Below are 19,234 nucleotides of genomic sequence, written 5' to 3'. Positions count from 1 at the left end.
GCACTGCTTCAGGTAGAATAAACAGATTTGTTAACAACAAAGATAGATTTTAAGTGATTATAAGTCAAAGCATAACAAGTCAGATTTGGTCAAATGAAATAAAAGCAAAACTTATTCTAAGCTGATCTGAACACTTTCAATGCCCTTACAAACTTAGATGCTTCTCACCACAAGCTGGCTGGTTGCTCTTCAGCCAGGCTCTCCCCTTTGATCAGCGCTTCAGTTGCTTGGTGGTGGTGTCTGTAGATATAGGTGGGAGAGAGAGAAAGAGAGCATGGCAAATGTCTCTCCTCTTTATCATGTCCTTTCTTCCCTCTTGGCTTTTCCCCCCCGCCCCCAGAGTCAGGTGAGCATTACCTCATCACAGTCCCAAACTGGCCAAAGGAAGTGGGGTGACTCACTCGAAATCCAACAGATTCTTTTGTTGCTGCCTAGGCCAGCGTCCTTTGTTACTGTGAGGCTGGGCTGGGTTTGTCCCAAACATGCCCTGATGAGGTGTGAACTGTCTCTCTGTTCTTGGAGAATTTTTGCCTGGGCTTGCTTTAAGCCATGAGGATACATTTTCAGCCTCATAACTATATACATGAAATTATAACCTATAGCCTTACTATAACGTTACTATAACAGGTGCTGTAACAACAATGCTCAGTACATCATGAGCCTTCCAAAGACACCTGACATGGCAAACATTGCATTGGATACCACACAATCATTTTACAAGGATGAACATGGGGGTGCTGGGTGTTCCCCTGAGGTACAGACGTCACAATAGGACCTTAAAAAGAACAGGAGTACTTGCATAGAATGGAACATAGAATGGAACATATATGTTCTATGCATCTGATGAAGTGGGCTGTAGCCCACGAAAGCTTATGCTCTAATGAATTTGTTAGTCTCTAAGGTGCCACAAATACTCCTGTTCTTTTTGCAGATACAGACTACCATGGCTGCTACTCTAAACCTGTCATTATGCAAGACAATAGGACCTTCTGTTTGTTTTCAAGGTCTCATCTGAAAGACCAGGAGGTCCATGGAATTATATTTTTCTACTTCAGGGGGATGAATTATCAGGTTTCTCCTGGCAAGGTCTAAACTGCAGCTCCAGAGAATTTAGGGGTTTCAGATCAGGTGCTTACTAAGCCCTGTCCTTCTGGGAGCAGGCTGAGGTTGTTCCAAATGGTGTTGAACATTGCAGATATATACCTGTCAAGGCGAATTAAAACAAAGTAAAAAAAACTTAGATTATAAAGCCAGAAGGGACCAGTGTGATCATCTAGTCTGACCTCCTGCATAATACAGGCCATAGGACTACCCTGAATTAATTCCTGTTTGAACTAGAGCAGAAGACTAAAGGACTCTGATACTATTAAAGAGCAATGGTAATTAATTCCATAGTGTACTCTCATGGAGGAGGGAGATCGTTGTTCATGTTTAACTAGAGTGAGATTCACCTCCGTGCAGAGGGACTGGACAAGTCCTTCTTACGGTCCCAGTCCAACAAGGTCCTGAACACTTCCTGCTATAGAGGTGAGAGTGCTCAGCACCATATAGCTTTACGACTTAACTTATGTATCGGGCCTCATGAGGGTCCCCTACACTGAAGGAAATTTCACCCACAGGGCCAGCTTCAGAGCTGATTTAAGTGTGTTTGCATAAGCCTAGAGTAAATCTACATTCACCTTCTTCTAGGTTCCTTGACATGTACAATTTGACATCAGTTTAGGCTCTTTTTAATACCCTGAGACTTAGGCTTCCTTAGAGCTGTTTTTTAGACCAACATCCACTTCCCAAGCTGTAACTAGACTCCCCTGATTTGGCCCACTGAGTCTATGTGAGTATAAAGGAGCCTAGGGCGTTATGTGCACAAACTGTTTTTCCCCATTAAAATTTCCCATCACTGCGATGGGTGATGCAACTCCACCAAAGCTAGCATTATTGTATACAACACACTAGTGACTACTGCCTTTTAACTTATCCCGCTCCATCCTGCTCCGTGTGGTAGTTGCAATGAAAACAGGCTATTGTAGGCAAAGCCTAAATAGTCATAAGGAAGTTTAACTGAGCCCTGGTCTACACTAGGACTTTAGGTCAAATATAGCAGCGTTAAATCGATGTAAACCTGCACCTGTCCACCCGATGAAGCCCTTTATTTCGACTTAAAGGGCTCTTAAAATCGATATCCTTACTCCACCCCTGACAAGTGGATTAGCACTTAAATCGGCCTTGCCGGGTCGAATTTGGGGTACTGTGGACACAATTCGACGGTATTGGCCTCCGGGAGCCATCCCAGAGTGCTCCATTGTGACTGCTCTGGACAGCACTCTCAACTCAGATGCACGATTGTTTGCCATTGCTCTGACGCAGGGAGGGGGCGACTGACGACACGGCTTACAGGGTTGGCTTACAGGGAGTTAAAATCAACAAAGGGGGTGGCTTTACATCAAGGAGTATTTCAGGCAGGACTTCACGGAGGGTTCCAATAAGAAATGGTGCACCTAAGTTATTGTTCTTATTGGAACAAGGAGGTTAGTCTGGCCTCTGATTGATACATGGCTAGATTTACCTCGCTGCACCTTCTCTGTGAGTGACTGCAGTGTGACTTAGAGGAATGAGTCCCCTAGATGGGGGGGTGGAGGGGGTTGCAAATGAGTACAAAACAAATCTGGTCTATTTCTTGTTTTGATCCACTCCATCTATCTTTTACATCTTTGGCTGGCAGCAGACAGTGCAGAAGGACTGCATGCCATCCACATCTCATGGCTGCTTGGCAGAAGATGGTACAATAGGACTGCTAGCCATCCTCATCTCTTGCCTGCCCGGCAGAAGATGATGCAATAGGACTGCTAGCAATCCGTATCACCTGCCTGCTCACCATAAGATGGTTCAATAGGACTGACTGCAGGACTAAAGAGAATGACTAGATCAAGTGACTCCAAATTTATTCTCTGCGCCCATGTCTGCCCAGGCGTTCCTGATCGACCTCACACAGGCGACCAGGAGCACCTCGGACATGATAATGACAGCTACCAGTCCTATTGCACCGTCTGCTGCCACAAGGCAGTGGGTTGCTGCTGCTGTGTAGCAATGCAGTACCGTGTCTGCCAGCACCCAGGAGACATACGGTGACAGTGAGCTGAGCGGGCTCCCTGGTTGCCATGGTATGGCGTCTGCACAGGTAACTCAGGAAAAAAGGCATGAAACGATTGTTTGCCCTTGCTTTCACGGAGGGAGGGAGGGAACGGGGGCCTGACGATATGTACCCAGAACCACCCGCGACAATGTTTTAGCCCCATCAGGCATTGGGATCTCAACCCAGAATTCCAATGGGCAGCGGAGACTGCGGGAACTGTGGGATAGCTACCCACAGTGCAACGCTCCGGAAGTCGACTCTAGCCTCGTTACTGTGGAAGCACTCCGCCAAGTTAATGCACGTAATGCACTTAGAGCATTTTCTGTGGGGACACACACACTCGAATATATAAAACCGATTTCTAAAAAAACGACTTCTATAAATTCGACCTAATTTCGTAGTGTAGACATACCCTGACACTGTGCTACACATCACCCCTGCATTTGGCCCATAGTGTTTTGATGGTAATTGCTTATATACTGATAATTAGAAACAGGTCTGAAAAACAAAATGCTGTCTCTTATAAAAGTCTTATTAGCAAATAACTAGGATGTATACTTCAATTAGAGAGGGAAATCAAAATCATAACTGAATTACTGCAACTTTAGCGAAAGCAGCAGAGAACAAAACAAGAAGCCTCATTAATTGGACCTTGCAGTGGGATTTGTCCAATGGGTCAAAAAATGAAGAATATTTCCTGAACAATTTTGAACAACATCTAAACAGAATCCTATTGTTCAAAATTTTTCATGACATTTTCCATCTTTCAATGATAAAATTTCAAAACCATTTTAATTTAAAATTTTCTTTTTTTTTTGAGGAACCCACCCCTCTACTTTCTCTCAGTTTTTTTACTCCTGCTCCATTTTTTTCCCCACTAGGAAGCAGTAAAAAAAAAAATTGGGAGAAAATGGTATTTTTCTCACCAAACCAAAAAAAATATTTTTTTTTTCAACAAAACACTTCAACCAAAATGAAACTTTTCTGCAACATTTTTTCTTCTGGTCAAAAAGCCATTTTTCATCAAAGAACACTGTGATGAAAAAATGTCGATTAGCTGTACCTGGGATTTTCAGACCTGCAACAGAAAGATCTATTGCTTGAGCAAAAGGAGTAACTCCATTAGCTGGTAGCAGTAGTAGGCTGTTATACTCTTTTGGATGCGGCCACTGGAAGGGTATACAACAGACATTCTGTCCGTGTATTACACGTCCATGGGTGCATGCATTTTTCTGGGTGTCATTTTGGTGCAGGTATTGGAAAATCAGGTGTTAAATTTAGTTGAAGCTGCTTCTGAGCCAATTCACTGAACAAATGCATTCAATTCACTGTCTCGCCCCCATTCGTGCTGGATCATGTGCGCTTGGTGCAAAGGAAAGGTTAGCTATTCCCTTCCGACAACAGACTGGAAGCTGGTCTACATCTCCCAGAATAGAGAACAAGGTGAACATTGTTCTGCAGCTGTATCTGAAGCTGCCCCATTTCCAGTGGTTGTCAAGGGTATTAGAGTTTTTACTGAGATAATGAAAGAAATGCTACCCTGAGAGAGAGAGCGTTCAGATTTCAGGTCAAAAAGCTGTTCCAATAAACTAGTTATTCTGTTAGCTGCTTCCTGCAGACAATCAAGCTGGGGTTTTAAACAGAGCTTAAGGGACTGAGGTTGTGAAATCCCTATAGGAGTTAGGTGTCCTTAGGCTCCTTTGACAATCCCAGGCCTACTCCTGAGCTGAGTGAGGCTTGGCTCGTGGTAGCAAGGTCTCATTGGCAAGAAAAGGTCACCTCTCCTAGTTATTAACCATGGTAACCTTAATCCTGCAAGCTCCTGCATCGTGCTTGCTGCCCTCCAGGCTAAGTGTGAGTGGGAGCTGTGCATGGACACGAGCAGTACTATGCGTGGGCTCATGGTCACAGCCCTTTGAACTGACCTGCAGTCAGGTGCCCTGGCAGTCCGACTCGTCCACCAGATAAGAAGAGGGGCAGGAAATGGATGTGTTTGAAGAGATCCGGGCTCCAGCGTGGTCCTCCTCATGCCAGTGAGGTGTCTAACTACCCACGCTCCCCCTTGGCCTCCCCCCGGCTACCAGCAGCCATATAGCAGCGTCGTCATAACACAGAGTGGGCTTCCCTTGAGCTCCTGAGCCTGGTGAGCCTTCTGTGCTGACACAAGCAACACTCCACCCTGGTGCTAGGCAGGATCCAGCCCTCCTAGGAGACACAGTCATACGTTACATCCTTTAGTGTGGGCCCAAACAGTAAATCCAGCCTTCCAGGGTAACTGCACGTGTGATACAGACACTCGGTACATGCACTGCATCTGCAGAGAGCTGGGCTGCGTGAGGCTGCAGATAAACTCGGAGAGACATAGCGGTGGAGAAGTGAATATACGGACACAGATGTGTAAGTTATCACCTCTAATAACTCCTGAAGATTTAGCACTAGCTATCTGCAGGGGCTCTGGCATTAAGGAGCCGTTTCTCGCCTTCAGCTGTGAGTTTAAACTCCAAGCCCGAGACTTCTTCCTGTGTGTGCTTGGGTCAGGTTCCAGTGACAGGGTTTTCCGCAGGCATTAGTCTGGCAGCTGCTGTTGTGATTAGTGTCAAGGGGCTACTGAGCAGGTGGGTGGCGATAGACCCTGGTTTTGTGGCAGCCCGGTGAAGGACAGCAGCTCACCGTCTCCATTTTTGTTGCAGCTTATCCCTCAGGTCTGTAGTGCGGGCACTAGGTCAGGGAAATGGGGTTTCTGGCTCCTAAGGGGTCACCAAGCAAAGTCTCTGCCTGCCATGCAGTGCCTGAAAAGGGGCAGCTTTCCCTTGCATGCCTGAGATTCTTGATAAACACCCCTCTCATGGCACTACTGTAGCAAGGTCACCCAGCCCTCATTAGGGAAAGCCCTGCTCCAGAGCCCAAGACTTTCTGGTCTTCATGTCACAATGTTACTGTCTCTAGTCTGTTTCTCTCTCAGCTGGGTGGGAACAGGATCGGCTCTTGCCTGTCTCTTTGGGGTCTCTGCATTTCCTTTTAGCAGACTCCTTTCTCATGTCACAGATAAAGGGGATGCTGTTATGTCTGCTTGGCTCCTTAACGTGGCAGTTGTTTGTTTGTAACCAGTCTGGGGCAAGATTAACTGGAGAGGAGAGGAAAGAAAGCAGGCAGGAGGAGAATAGCCTTGATTTACAGGTCTGTTTTGAGCAGGTTTCTAGGTTCTCTGGGGTGTGCTCATTAAATACAGACGTTCTTATCTGTGTTTCTCACCTGACCTTGAAAGGCTGCATGACTTGGTTCCTCAGGGAAGAGTCAGAAAGTCTATCGCACAGATCAGTTCTGAGCTCAGGGTGATTGTGGCTGGAAAGCAAAGCCATTAGCTGTATCTGGGGAGGAGTCTTATTCAGGCCAAAACTTTCATCAACGTGGCTAAAACTGAGTGACTCCGTCAGGACTGGGCCCCTTAATAACACTGGGGTAGGCTTTCAAAAGGGCTCAGCGACCTGTTAGGGGAAAAAGGTTAGGGGTGCCAGCCTGTGACTGGAGAGGTCCAGGTTCAAGCCCCTGATCTGCAACAGCCTTCCAGGGTGACCTGGGACAAGTCACTTAGGCCTACGTTTTTAAAGGTTTTATTCACTGCTCCCCATAGAGTTGTACCTAGGGGCCTCAGGCTCATTGAAAAGCAATACCTTTAAAGATCTGGGCCTTGGCCTCTCTGTGCCTCAGTTCCCCATCTGTACAATGGGGATAATAGCACTGCTCTACCTCCCAGGGGGCTTTGCGGGTAAACGGTTGTGAGGCACGCAGCTAGACAGATGTAGGCACTGAAGTAGCAAGATTTCTTTTCAGTGGGAGCCGCTGGATGTTGAGCGCTTCTGGAAATACACTTACTGCCTTGCATTCCCCAAGCTCTTTAGGTAAATCTTGTACCGCTTGGACATGAGGGAAGTGGTGGTGTTAGAGATAGAATCATAGAAGATAAAGGTTGGAAGAGACCTCAGGAGGTCAGCTAGTCCAACCCCCTGCTCAAAGCAGGACCAACAGCAACTAAATCATCCCAGCCAGGGCTTTGAGAAGATGGGGAAAGCCAAAGAGTTTAAGGGACTGTCCCAAGTTAGTAGCAGAGCCAGGATTGGATATAGGAAAATCCTGGCCCCCAGCCTGAGCTCAGACCACTAGACCATGCTGCCACTTCTTTGTTCATGGCTGCAGGTAACTGGTCTCTCTCCCTTCTGCTTCACTCCTGTTGGCTCTTCCATTCACCATGTCTGTGCGTATGTCTTTCACACACACCATGCTCTATACTTTCACCAGTCCTGAAGTGGAACACCTGCCCCTTACTAACCAGGGCCCTGACCCAAAGCCCAGTGACGTCAGTGGGAGGTCCCTTTACTATAAATTAGCAGCAGCACCCTAATTGCGCCCCACAGAGGCAGAGACCAGAATCACAGGATGCCGTTCTATCTCTGAGAGCCTTTCACAGTCATCAGAATTTCTCTCTCTCCAGAGCGGCATGAGTACGATAAAGGCACCCATAACAATACTAATTCATAAAAAAGTGTAAATAGCCCTGTTGCAATAAGAGACACGATGCAGCATGCTGTCTCGTTGTAGTCCAGTTGGGAAGGATTAATTAGCTTCCTGCAGTGCAGTTTGATCAATCGTTTACCCCAAAAAAGGAGACACAATGAACGATTCCCCCCCCCCATATAAAAAATGAAGGTTCTTGTCGAGAGGTAGCTTGCAAATCAAGTTACAGCCAGTGTTATTTGTTTAAAAATGACTCAGGTCCCATTCGTCTCACTGTGATGCCATTAATAATGCAAAGGATAATGACGGTGATGAATATTGTCCAATGAATGCAGGGGGCTGTTCCAGAGGGAAAATGAGTTATTAGCCCCCACTCCCCACTTTCACGGGTAACCTTCCTTCTATAAGTCGCAGAGGATTTTTATGATTTATTGATATGGTAAACTGATTTGTATAATTAAAATTGATTTTCAGCTTAAGCTTTGTAAGTAGACTGATCCATAAAACTTGGGTCAAGTTGTACAGGAGAGGGAGGGAGGGAGTGAGGGTAGAAATAGGAAAGGGCGCACAGGGAGAAAGGGAAGGAGACCGAGTGGGTGTAGAACAGAGAGATGGTGTTGAGGAGAGATCGGAAAGGAAAGAGGAGAGAAGTGTAGGGGAGAGAGATGGGGGGTGGGAAATGAACACGGGGAAAAAGAGAGAGCTGAGTGGGGATAAACATGGAAACTACCTAGGCACTAAATGGGTTTTCTGAAGGTTGTGCGGGATGCATTGAGCTCTCTGCCCAATGAAACACGGACATGAAAAGACACATGAAAAGACACGGACATGAAAAAACACACCTGGTCCTCTGGCTGCTAAGAGAGAGCCTTTGGGCTCCTATGGCTAACAGGTCGAGATTCCTGGGAGCATCTCTCCTGCTTTCAAGCCCACCGACTGTCTCTTCCCAGTCTCCTTTGCACCAGCTGAGATGCGGGAGCGCAGCAGAGAGGGATACTGGAAGCACGGGCCCTTTTTGCAGAGCAAGGACTCATTGTTGGACTGGAGGGGAGTTTTCTTAAGCCCAAATTCCGTCGTTATCGGTTTTAATGGCCCCAAGAACAGCCAAGAAAGGCAGCTGGAGCTGGGAGCAAAATTTTTCCCATTGTTATGAAATGTTGTGCAAAAAGAGACCTAGAAACTGGGTTCCTGGAATGGCATTAGCGTGGAGAGCGGTGTGTGTTGGTGTGAGGTGCCACATTATCAGCCCCCAGCTACTGGCCTCCTCTCTTTGGGCCATATTCTCATCTCGGTGTAAGCCCAGAATAAATCCACAGGAGTTACTCCATATTTACACCAGAGTGATAGGGCAGAATCTGCCTGGCATCCACAGAGCAGGGGCAGTGCAGGCTAACTCTCCAGGGCCTTGGGCCTGACCTGGAGTGGAGAGAAGAGAGCTCAGTCTCCAGGAGCCGGTCACAAGGCAGCCAAGCATGCCAGTTCTGATGTTGTTTTGGATGTGTGGATACTAGCCCGTTTGGAAGTGGGCCACAAACCCACCAGCTTCTTTCACCCCAGTCACTGGATGGTTTTCAGATGGCAATAGCTTTCACTCACGGCTGCCATGGGCTGGGTCAGAATCAGCTAGCTGGAGGTGAAAGGCTACGCAGCCCACTAATGATCCCTGATCCATCCCATCCCCAGGGCACCAGACCCAGTGAACAGGGCTGTGCTTACACTGGAAGGGTGGCCACTCGCTGCAGGTTAAATAAAGAATAACCACTCATCGGGTGCTTAAAAAACCCAGTTTCTGCCGTGTAGGGGTTGCCACTGTTAGCTAATGCTAATACACAAAAAGTGTTCCATTCAGTGCTGGGAACAGACACCAGCAACAGCATGGTCCAGTGGCCAGAGCCCAGGCATCAGGGGACCTGTGCTCGGCAAGTGCCTTCACCACTCTGTGCCTCAGATCAACACTGGTAAAATGGCAGTGATGATTCTCGCCTTCCTTTTTAAAACTGCTAGAGAACAATAGATAGAAAGAGCTGTGTAGTCCTCCAGGCTCAAAATTCTACCTGTTCTGCAGAGTGACTAGCCCAGAGTTCCTGTACAGGGGAAACTCCCCCGCGTGCAGGATTGCTAAGGCTCCAGAAACATAAGTGCTGTGCATTATTGCGGGCAGGTTGGGAGTGGTCAGTAGTTCATGCTAGAATCAAAACACAAGCGATCTCAAAACCCTTAAACCTCCAGGCAAACCGCTGTATTAACTTTCCTGACAAACCTTTTCCCAGCATAGACAATACAGCCTATGAGCTGGCTATTCCTGCTTCTGAGTCACTTTTCAAGACAGCCTGTTTTTATACCATGACTCCTTTCCTTAGCCGATAATCTTGCTGTACAACCTCACCGATTGCTTTTGGGAAATCTAAGTGCATAACACCTATTACATGTCCCTTGCCTACCCTGACGGTATTGCTGTAGCTTCATAGAACTCCAGCAAGTTAGTTAAGCAAAGGGCCTCATGCTTGTAAATCCATGCTGGCTGTCTCCTCTAATCCAATTATGCTTTACAAGGTGCTCTCTTGCTAAATCCTACAAAATTGTTTCTGATATTTTTACCCACAATTTATGTTAAGCTTCCCGGTATATAATTGCTTGTCTAATCATGTGCTCCCATTTCTGAATAATAGTGTTAGGCTTGATGTTTTTTCAGTGCTCCTGTGTCACCTGAGAACTGCTAAAATATCACTTAAGATTTCACTCATTTCTGTCTTATTGCTTCTAAAACATGTGGATTTACTTTATCTGCACTTTGTCTTTACTTGGCATTAAGAGAGGGGCCCTTTATTTTCACTACTATTTTTACACCATCTAAATCCACCCCAACTATACCAAGAATCAAAATGAGAGTCTTTCACAAGGGCGGGGCCATGTTCAAAGGGAGGTGGGGTTTTATTCAGAAGAGTGGGGGACGTTACTCAAATAGGATGGGCCTTACACAAAAGAAGCAGGGCATTGCCCCACGGACATGGCCTTGCCTTTGAAAAAGAAGGGTGGGAAACCCACAAGAGGATGAATCTGTCAGGCTTCTTGGCATCAGGGTTTTACTGGTGAATTCTGGGAATTTTTCAAGTTAGAAAAGCACATGCCGTAATGTAGCTGCCCTAGGGAGATTAAAACCAAAGTCTGCTGCAGCTTAATGAGAAGTTAATGGGTAACAGGTGACTATAGGGATGGAGGTACAATAGGTTGAGTTTGTATGCGTTTGTCCCTCTATCCTGGTCTCACAATTGGCTGGTCAGTGTGACTCCTACCTAGGCCAGGTATACACTACAGACCTATGTCGGTCTAACTACGTTGCTCAGGGGTGTGACCTTAACCCCCAATGTGGACAGTGCTATGTTGATGGGAGAGCGTCTCCTGTTAAGAAAGCTACCGCCTCTCGGGGAGGTGGATTAACTGCGCTGATGGGAGAGCTCTCTTCTGTTGGCGTGGGAGTGTCTTCTCTTAAGCGCTCTAGCAATGCAGCTGCATCAAGACCCCTCATCTCAAACATGTCTTGAAAGCCAATGACAGTATCAATTTTGATGGCTCTGTCCCAGGCCCTTTAAGACAAATCAATAGGACCATTCAAGAAAGCCTAACACAGTAGGGGTAGGACGTTGTGTCATGATGCTGCATCGTCACGTAGCCAAGAAAAAAGTGACTCATCAGTAACGTCACAACCTCGCAACATGATGATTTCAATCAAGTGGCAACCCCTAGTCTAAATTCAACCAACAAGAGGGAAGAAAGCTGAGCTGGGAGATTGGATCCTTAGATTTGGAAAAAGGGCATTGATTTGTCAGTCTGATTTCCTTCCTCTCTAATATCACATTTCAACCGTCAACCTTTGTTCTAAGTTAAAACAGAACATCGTCCCAAACCAACCCTCCTGCAACTAAATATTATGTTCCCTTAGCTGGGCTTTTGTTTTAGAAATCAACATCCGTGGTATTTTGAGATGATAATTTGTGCATCTGGTCCCCCAGCTAGATGTAAAGTAAAATGGATGAATTGTAACCCCCTGGAAATGGTGTTTATAACGGGAACCAACAGATTCTTAGTTATCACATGGAGAAGGCAGATCTGTTGTATAACTGGCGAGAAGGCAAGTGTAGGTGATAGAAAGACTTTTGGTCCCCCATGCTCACGTTCCCCATGTATAAATCTTGCTGTGTACTTCCCCATTGTATCATCACAGAGACAGTCCATCTATGAAGAACCATCTCTGATAGATGGGGGTTCAGTCCCACCTTAAATATTCCCAGTGAAGGTGATGTTGAGGCCTTCCTTGGTGGCCAGTTCCATAATCCAAACTGTTTCCCCCCTAATATTCTACTGGAACTTTCCTTGGTCCTGATCTTATTCTGCCACCATTTTCCCTTCATTCATCCTCCATTATACCTTTCCTCAGACTTCCTTTCTCCAGGATGTCCAGCTGCAGTTAGATGGACAGAGGATGTGTATAGGATATGCATGTGAACACTTAAAAAGCAGGAAGGCTGGATGGCTCCAGGGGATTGTTAGTGGGGTATGGAGCCTTACCTACTAGCTGCACTGGTCAGTTACCTTCTGATGGTTATATTTAATTTGTCAGTAGTCTCAATTCAATTCCTAGGAGGCAGGAGTCAGCATTACATAAACCACCAGAACTGGCACTAGCTGGCCCCTTTGTGTGCTGTCTCAGCAGAGAGGCCGGGGATTGCATCATGGAGACTGAGCTCCCCTGTTATCCCGTATAGGTGGTCCCTCCAGGTCTGGGTAGAGGAGCATTGGCCTGGGACGGGGGCAGCCTGCTCTATCACCAGCCACCCTGTTGTCTTTTGCCTGTCACTCAACAAAGGTAATATGAAGGAACCACACAGGTACAGTGCTGTTCACATCACAGCATTTACTCACTGCGCTCACTGTGTACAGCCTGGCTACATGTCTGCACAGGAGGCCCTGTTAATTTCCTCAGTTTAGCCACATGTTCAGCCGTTGCTTCATTTTCGTTTTGATCCCATCTGTACAAGCAGAAACGCTTTGCAGTCCCCGGTGGCTTTGGGGATAGGTGGTTTGTAGAGTTTCCACAATCTCAGTAAACGCTTTGTCCAGTCTTAGCTGGAGCTGTACGTGGCACATCAGGTTATAGGTTTTAGCCTCCATTACGCTCAATAAAACCATCACCTTTTTCTCATCATTTACATCATTAGCTATTGCGTACGGGTCCAGTCTCTTCATAAAGGTGGGCCAGCCCTCTACTGAGCTATCAAACACATCCATTTTCCCTCAAGAGCCACACGTTTTAAACGCCTTTCCCCCCAAAATGAGCAGGTTGCTCACAATCCCAGTGGCTGCACTTCCCCTTCCAGGTTCACTGCCCATAAGCCTTGGCAGGCTCTGTCTATCGCTCTGTAGTCCTGGATAAGAATTCCATTTCCTCCAGGAATACAGTAAACATAGAGAGAGAGGGCAAAGGACATGGGAACGTGAAACTGAAAAGGTAAAAGAAAAGGCGTGTTAAAAGAACGGCATTTGCATATAATTTTCCTCTCCAACAGAGCATTCATTTTTTTTTTGTGTGGGCTCATAAACAGCCCTCAGTAATTTGCACTGCCTAACAAAAACAGGCAGAGCCCCAGACACTGTGGAAATAATTCTGTCCACCTTTACATTTGTTTCTCCACATCCACAAGACTTTTGCAAACACTTCTAGTTGCTTTAGCTCCTCCCTTTGTTGGTCAGTGTCTAGAGAACATCAGTCAATGGCAGGAGTGGCAGAAGCACTTTACAAGTGGGTGGGGGGGGCCACAAGTGACCAAATTGTGGCCCTGCCCCTCTGTGTCATGCTGCCCCCAAGGCCCTGCCCCTGTACCGCCCCTTCTACCCTACCCTCATGTTGCCCATTCCCCCCAAGGCCCCACCCTACTCTGCCCCTTCTCCCTGAGTCCCTGTCCCCACACAGCCTCTTCCCCTGAGGTCTCGCTCCTATGCTGCCTCTTCCCCCCAAGACCCTGTCCCCTGCACTGCCCCCCCCCCCCGACATGCGCAGTTACGGCTGGTAAAAAGTGGGAGGACTGTGGCCCTCTGATCCCCCTGTTCTGGGACCACTGGTCAACCGAACCTTTTCATCTAGCTGCCTCTTGAATTCAGGAAGGGACTGAACTTCTTTCACAGCATCCTGACTCACTCAGTGCCTGGAGCAGTGAGTTTCCTCACGCTCCATTAATGGCACTGAAAGTACTAAGCAGACTTTGCCTTCCTCACTGTGTATTCTGATGTAGGTGGTCTTTTCCCACATAGGCACCAGAATAATCATGGAACGTGAGTTGGTTTGTACCATTTCACCTGGACTTCTGCCCCAGCCGCCACTTTTCAGGGCCTCATGAAGTATCAGGGACATTTCCCACTTATTGTTCACTGCTTGGACAGGCTATTTGGTCTCAGACCTTCCATTCCTAAACCCTTTGTTCTGAGTCATTTTCCAAGCCTTACAACCTGAACTTTCTTCTTTGAATAGCCACCTTGGGCACTTGATTCCTTATTGCCTGATTCTTTACCTCACTTTATGGGGAAGATAGTTCTCCGCCTTCCAGTGCTAGCTGAGCATTTCCAGATTCAAGAGCATACCTAGCAAGTCACTAGAGGCCTTCCAGGAGGAACCTCTTGCCAACCATCCTTTCTGAGCTAAGGCAACAATTTCCCTTGTAGAGCTCTTATCTGGGTTGACTATCAACTCTTTGCTGTCCCTTACAAAAACAGGTAATTTTCTCCAGACACAATTACTTCAGCGAGGGTGATTGTCTGTGTCACCATTGCTTCCAGCAGTAATACAGAACCATCTCATCAGACTGCGTCCCAAGTGTGTCATCTGTTACATATAACATATAACTTTATAAGTAAGAGCTGTTGGGCTTATCACTTCTATATGATGTATCATCAACTCCTGGCATGACTAATCAAAGTCTCCACTCACTCCAGGGGGAACAGTATCCAGCCAAACTCTAGGGTTAGTAGTCAATGTTCACCTCAGAAACTCATGTTATCAGCTTCTGGGATATTTCCAAAGGCCTTGGGGAAGTCCTGTCTATGGTGATATGCTCACAGATTTGCGCTTCCTCCTTATGGGAGTCCAACGTATGAATTTGCATAGCCTTCTCAGACAACCCTCTCTTGTCTGGGATCCAGACCTTATTCTGTCGCCTAGAAGATACAGTTAAGTCTACAGCCTGAGTTCCTGGTGTCTCCTGAGTTTTCTCTAATTTCCACTTCAAAGTATCCCTCTCTGCTTAATTAATGAGTCTGTTCTTCTTACTCCTTGTATTTTTTCTCCCTCTTAGTCAGTCTTTCACATGCTGCATTTAATATCCAGCTTAGTTTGTCATTGTATCTCTGCAGAACCCTGAACATTGGATATCTCTTCAAACTGCCCCTGACGCAATCACCAGAAAGGCTGAACCTTTTGCAACATCCGTGTTGGCATTACAGTACCTCTTCTCCTTTCCTTCACAATCCCAGTAGGAATTTCTGCAATTTGTCAGAGTACCAGCTGTCCTCGTCTGCTGGATCAACCCGCCTGCTCCAGTATATAGGGTGTAACCTCCTCATCCTATATGGTAAAAACTGGATTGGCCGACTCGTGGTTAAAATAAAACAGGCACAACCTCAAACTATAAATGTGCTGTGCTGTGATGTTGGATGGATGTGTTGGGGGTATGTTACCACTCGGTGCAGAGGGGAGTCCAGAAAATGAATATAACTCACTGCTTCCTGGAGTGGACTCTTAACAGCTCCTCTGCATTTTGGGTGACAGATTCTCATTGATGATGAATAAGGCAGTTGGCTTCTGTCTTGAGGGGCATCAGGGTCTTTTGTGGTGGCATCAGCTTTTTAAAAATACACTTGCTGGCAAAGGCAGGAACATAAAAAGTGTGAAATGCCTTTAAAACTCAGAACGTGCTTGTCTGTATCAATTTTAAAAGGGATTGGATATTTAGGTGAATCGCAAAGACTATTCAGAGTTGTTATAATTAATGACAACAGTGTTGGTAGGGATATTAAAGCTCTTGATTCAGGGTTTAAGCCAAACGTTGATTACTAGAGCTCAAGATGAGACCCGTGGGGAGGGGGCAGTTTATCCCACATCTGTCTATTGTGGGGTTCTTGCACCTTCCGCTAAAGCATCTACTGTGAGTCATTGTCAGAGACAGGATACTGGATTAGATGGACCCTGGATCTGATCCAGTGTGAAATTCAGGAAGCACCTTACACCCACAAAGCTGCAAGCCACTAGTATTTAAATCCCAATTACTTTGCCAATCCAACTGAAGGGGACTTGAATCAAAAATAGAATTCATAACTTAGGTAATCAATACAGCAATTTAGAAGAAATCCAAAGGTGGTTGAGTCTGTCTCATTCACTAGCTAAACCACAGATGCGTCTTTCCTGCTGCATGCTGGACACTTCACTGCTAGCACTAGTTCTGCATGTCACAGCGCTGCTTGCTGTAACAGCGTGGTGATTCAGAGAACAGACCCCGTGTAAAGAACAGTTCAGAAACAGTGTGGCAGTAAGGCTAATGGATACATACATTGACTTTTCTTCCAAAAGCTAACAGGGTGAGAACCACAGACTTATTAGCAGGATCTGGTCAGGCTTTTAGATTGACTGGCTGGTGTCCACTCCTGGCCCTCGGAGATTCTGGAACCATGTTGCCTATGGAAAGAAATGTGACTCCGTCAGTCTCTGTTTTATACATTTTATTAAAGCTCTTAGACAACTGAAATAAAATCAAGAGAATGTATCACCAAAGCCAAGCTATTCCTAAGAATGCTAAAGTAAGACTAAAACACCCCCAACTATCAAAGCAGAATCAAATCAAGATCAGATAAAACAAGTTAAGCAAGTTTGCATCAATATTGGATTAGAGTTCAATCCTCGTTTTTTTATGAGAAGTTGACATTTTCTATAGAAAGCAGCTGCTTTCCACAAAAATATTAAATTATAATTAAAATATATTTAATGGAAACCCCAATTTCCCGCCAAAAACAGTCATGATGGAGAAGTTTTGACCAGCCCTCACACACACTTTAACAGAACACTCTTAATAAGTGGAAGCTGAACAGCTCTTACTTCCCAGAAATGAGAGAGGACAATCTCAGGGTCTCTCCAGATCTTTTAAACCGAGTACACAATGAGCATATTTGTGAGACAATATTTACACCTCTTTAAACCTGGGGAACTTTTTACACCTTCCCCATCGGGGTTTTAAGGATGTTCACCCCCGCCATAATTCCATTTTCACATCCTACAAATAAATTAAACAAAAATCTGGGACCTCACCCAAGAAAGTCACAAAACAAAAACAGAAAAATAGAAAAAGTATGATACTGAAAATGACAAGGGGCTCATGAACTCCTCCGTTCTCAGTGTCTTCTGGACTTACCTAGAGCAGGTACTGGACATGCAGACAAGGAGCCAGCTGGTAATATTCTACTGGCACAGTGCTACTCCCAAGTGGAACTTCCCTTGGTCTACGGAGAGATTGGCTGAAGGCTGGTGTGACCTATTTGTGGATGTTGTGACTCCCTCTCTCCATGGGTGATCAGTGCTGGAGATTCTGGAACATCAGTCTTCCCTCAGATAGTTTGTGTTGACCTGAAGGGAGAGGCTTCTCAGCCTTACCCCTTATTCTTATAGTTAACGAATTTCACTCACTCTGCTTTGCAGTGCCTCACTCCAAAGTCCTAGGGCAAATCAGGCATGAGGCCTACCTTGGAGCCTACAACTCAGTCCAATTTAGTTTGAATTAGATTGTTGTTAGTGAGCATCAACTCGGAAAAGTCCCATTTAAGTCAGGTTTCAGAGTGGTATCCGTGTTAGTCTGTATCAACTTCGTGTCAACTGTTTGAAATGGGCCACCTTGATTACATTGGCCTCATTAGCACTACAAAAGTAATTTCCACCCCTTCTTGTCAACTGTTGAGAATAGCCCACTTCCATCTTAATTGAATTGGCATGTTAGCACTGACCTCCCACTTGGTAAGGGAACTCCCATCTTTTCCTATGCTGTGTATTTATACCTCCCTACTCCATGCATCTGATGAAATGTGTTTTAGCCCACGAAAACTTATGCCCAAATAAATTTGTTAGTCTCTAAGGTGCCACCAGGACTCCTCATTTAAGTCAGTAATTTCAAAGTTTTTTGGTATTTTCCATATCACAGAGCCCATTGGACTCACCAGAAACAGCAAAAGTCCAGATGTATAAGATCATTTTGCGGAAGTTAGCATGGTCTTTTCTGGGTTGAATGTCTTAAAAAGACATTATGTCACCAGTTTACAGAAGAGTCTATATAAAACCCCTATAAAAATAACTGTTGAGAAAAAACCCTAGCTCGAGAAGCCGGTCAGTCAATCATCCTGACATCAGCAAAATAAAAATAAATTCAGATTTATGGTAAATTTTATCATCTCCACTTTCTCTTCTGCTTCTCTAAAACCAGAGATTCTTATTCTTCTTGCAAACAAGGCAATTAGGGTAGCCTTTCTAATTTGGAACTGGCCTCTAGGACAGAGAGCATACCTACTGAAATCTAAATCTTGATAGAGAAAAGTTATTTTAAAATTCACCAAGATGAAACCCATCAAAAAGATAAAAGTTTAAATTGGACGGAAGGTCTGTTTATGCCTATCCCAGCGATTCTCATCACATGATGGAAATTATTATTGGAACTACTTGGCAAATACTTACAGATTCATAGAGTTAAAGACAGAAGGGACTATTGTTATTATCGAGTCTAATCTGCTGCGTAACACGGGTCACAGAAGTTTGCCCAGTGATTCCTGTATCAAGCCCACGAATGGAGAATCCATCACATCCGTATCTCTCTATCTCTTTCTAGTTCTTAAATGACCCTCAGGATCATTGCATCTGGGGCACCTCCCAACACCCTTGTGAGTTAGGGAAGGCCTGTAATCTCCATTTTAAAGCTGGGGAACTGAAGCACAGGGAGACTGCCTTGTCCAGGGTCACACAGGAAGTCTGTGGCAGAGCAGGGGCTTGAATCCAAGTCTAGTGCCCTGACTGCTGTGCCATTCTTCATTTTGGGACATTTCCCCTCCCCCCCACTAGAACAAGTAAACACATTTGCAGAAATCCCAAAGGGGAAAAAGAGCTGAATTCACAATGGATTACTGGACCAACTCTAAGGAAAGGAATAAAGATGAAAAATGATGGGGGTTACAAATGTCCCCTATTTTCCATGCAAGCCTGGGATGTATTCCTTATAAAATCTATACATTCTTTGTGAAGGATACAAACTTCCATTGAAGAAAGGAAGCTGGGCACAAGACTTGATTTCTATTTTACTAAAGAAAAAGCCATAAGAATGTTGTAATCCCTCAGGACATATACCAATGACCCCAGCTAACTCCCATTGACTTCAGTCGAAAGAAAGACACTCACTGACTTCAGTGGGATTTGAATCTGATCTCCAGTTCTTATATGTGTTCCTGTTCTCCTGTGCTCTGTAAACATACGGGCCTCATTCTCCTTGGAGGGTTATTTTTGATGCCTGCTGTTGGTGG

General features: G+C 45.6%; 1 protein-coding gene across 1 annotated transcript in view; it reads left to right on the top strand.

The window, feature by feature from the left end:
• PLXNA4 (plexin A4) overlaps positions 1-19,234 on the top strand; it is a 577,474-nt gene that overhangs the window by 325,379 nt on the left and 232,861 nt on the right. The window lies entirely within an intron of this gene.

This window comes from Lepidochelys kempii, chromosome 1, assembly GCF_965140285.1.
Source record: "Lepidochelys kempii isolate rLepKem1 chromosome 1, rLepKem1.hap1, whole genome shotgun sequence".
In the NCBI taxonomy this organism is placed as follows: Eukaryota; Metazoa; Chordata; order Testudines; family Cheloniidae; genus Lepidochelys; species Lepidochelys kempii.
The sequence above is the reverse complement of the archived record's forward strand: the minus strand, read 5'-3'. Positions and strand labels throughout refer to the sequence as shown.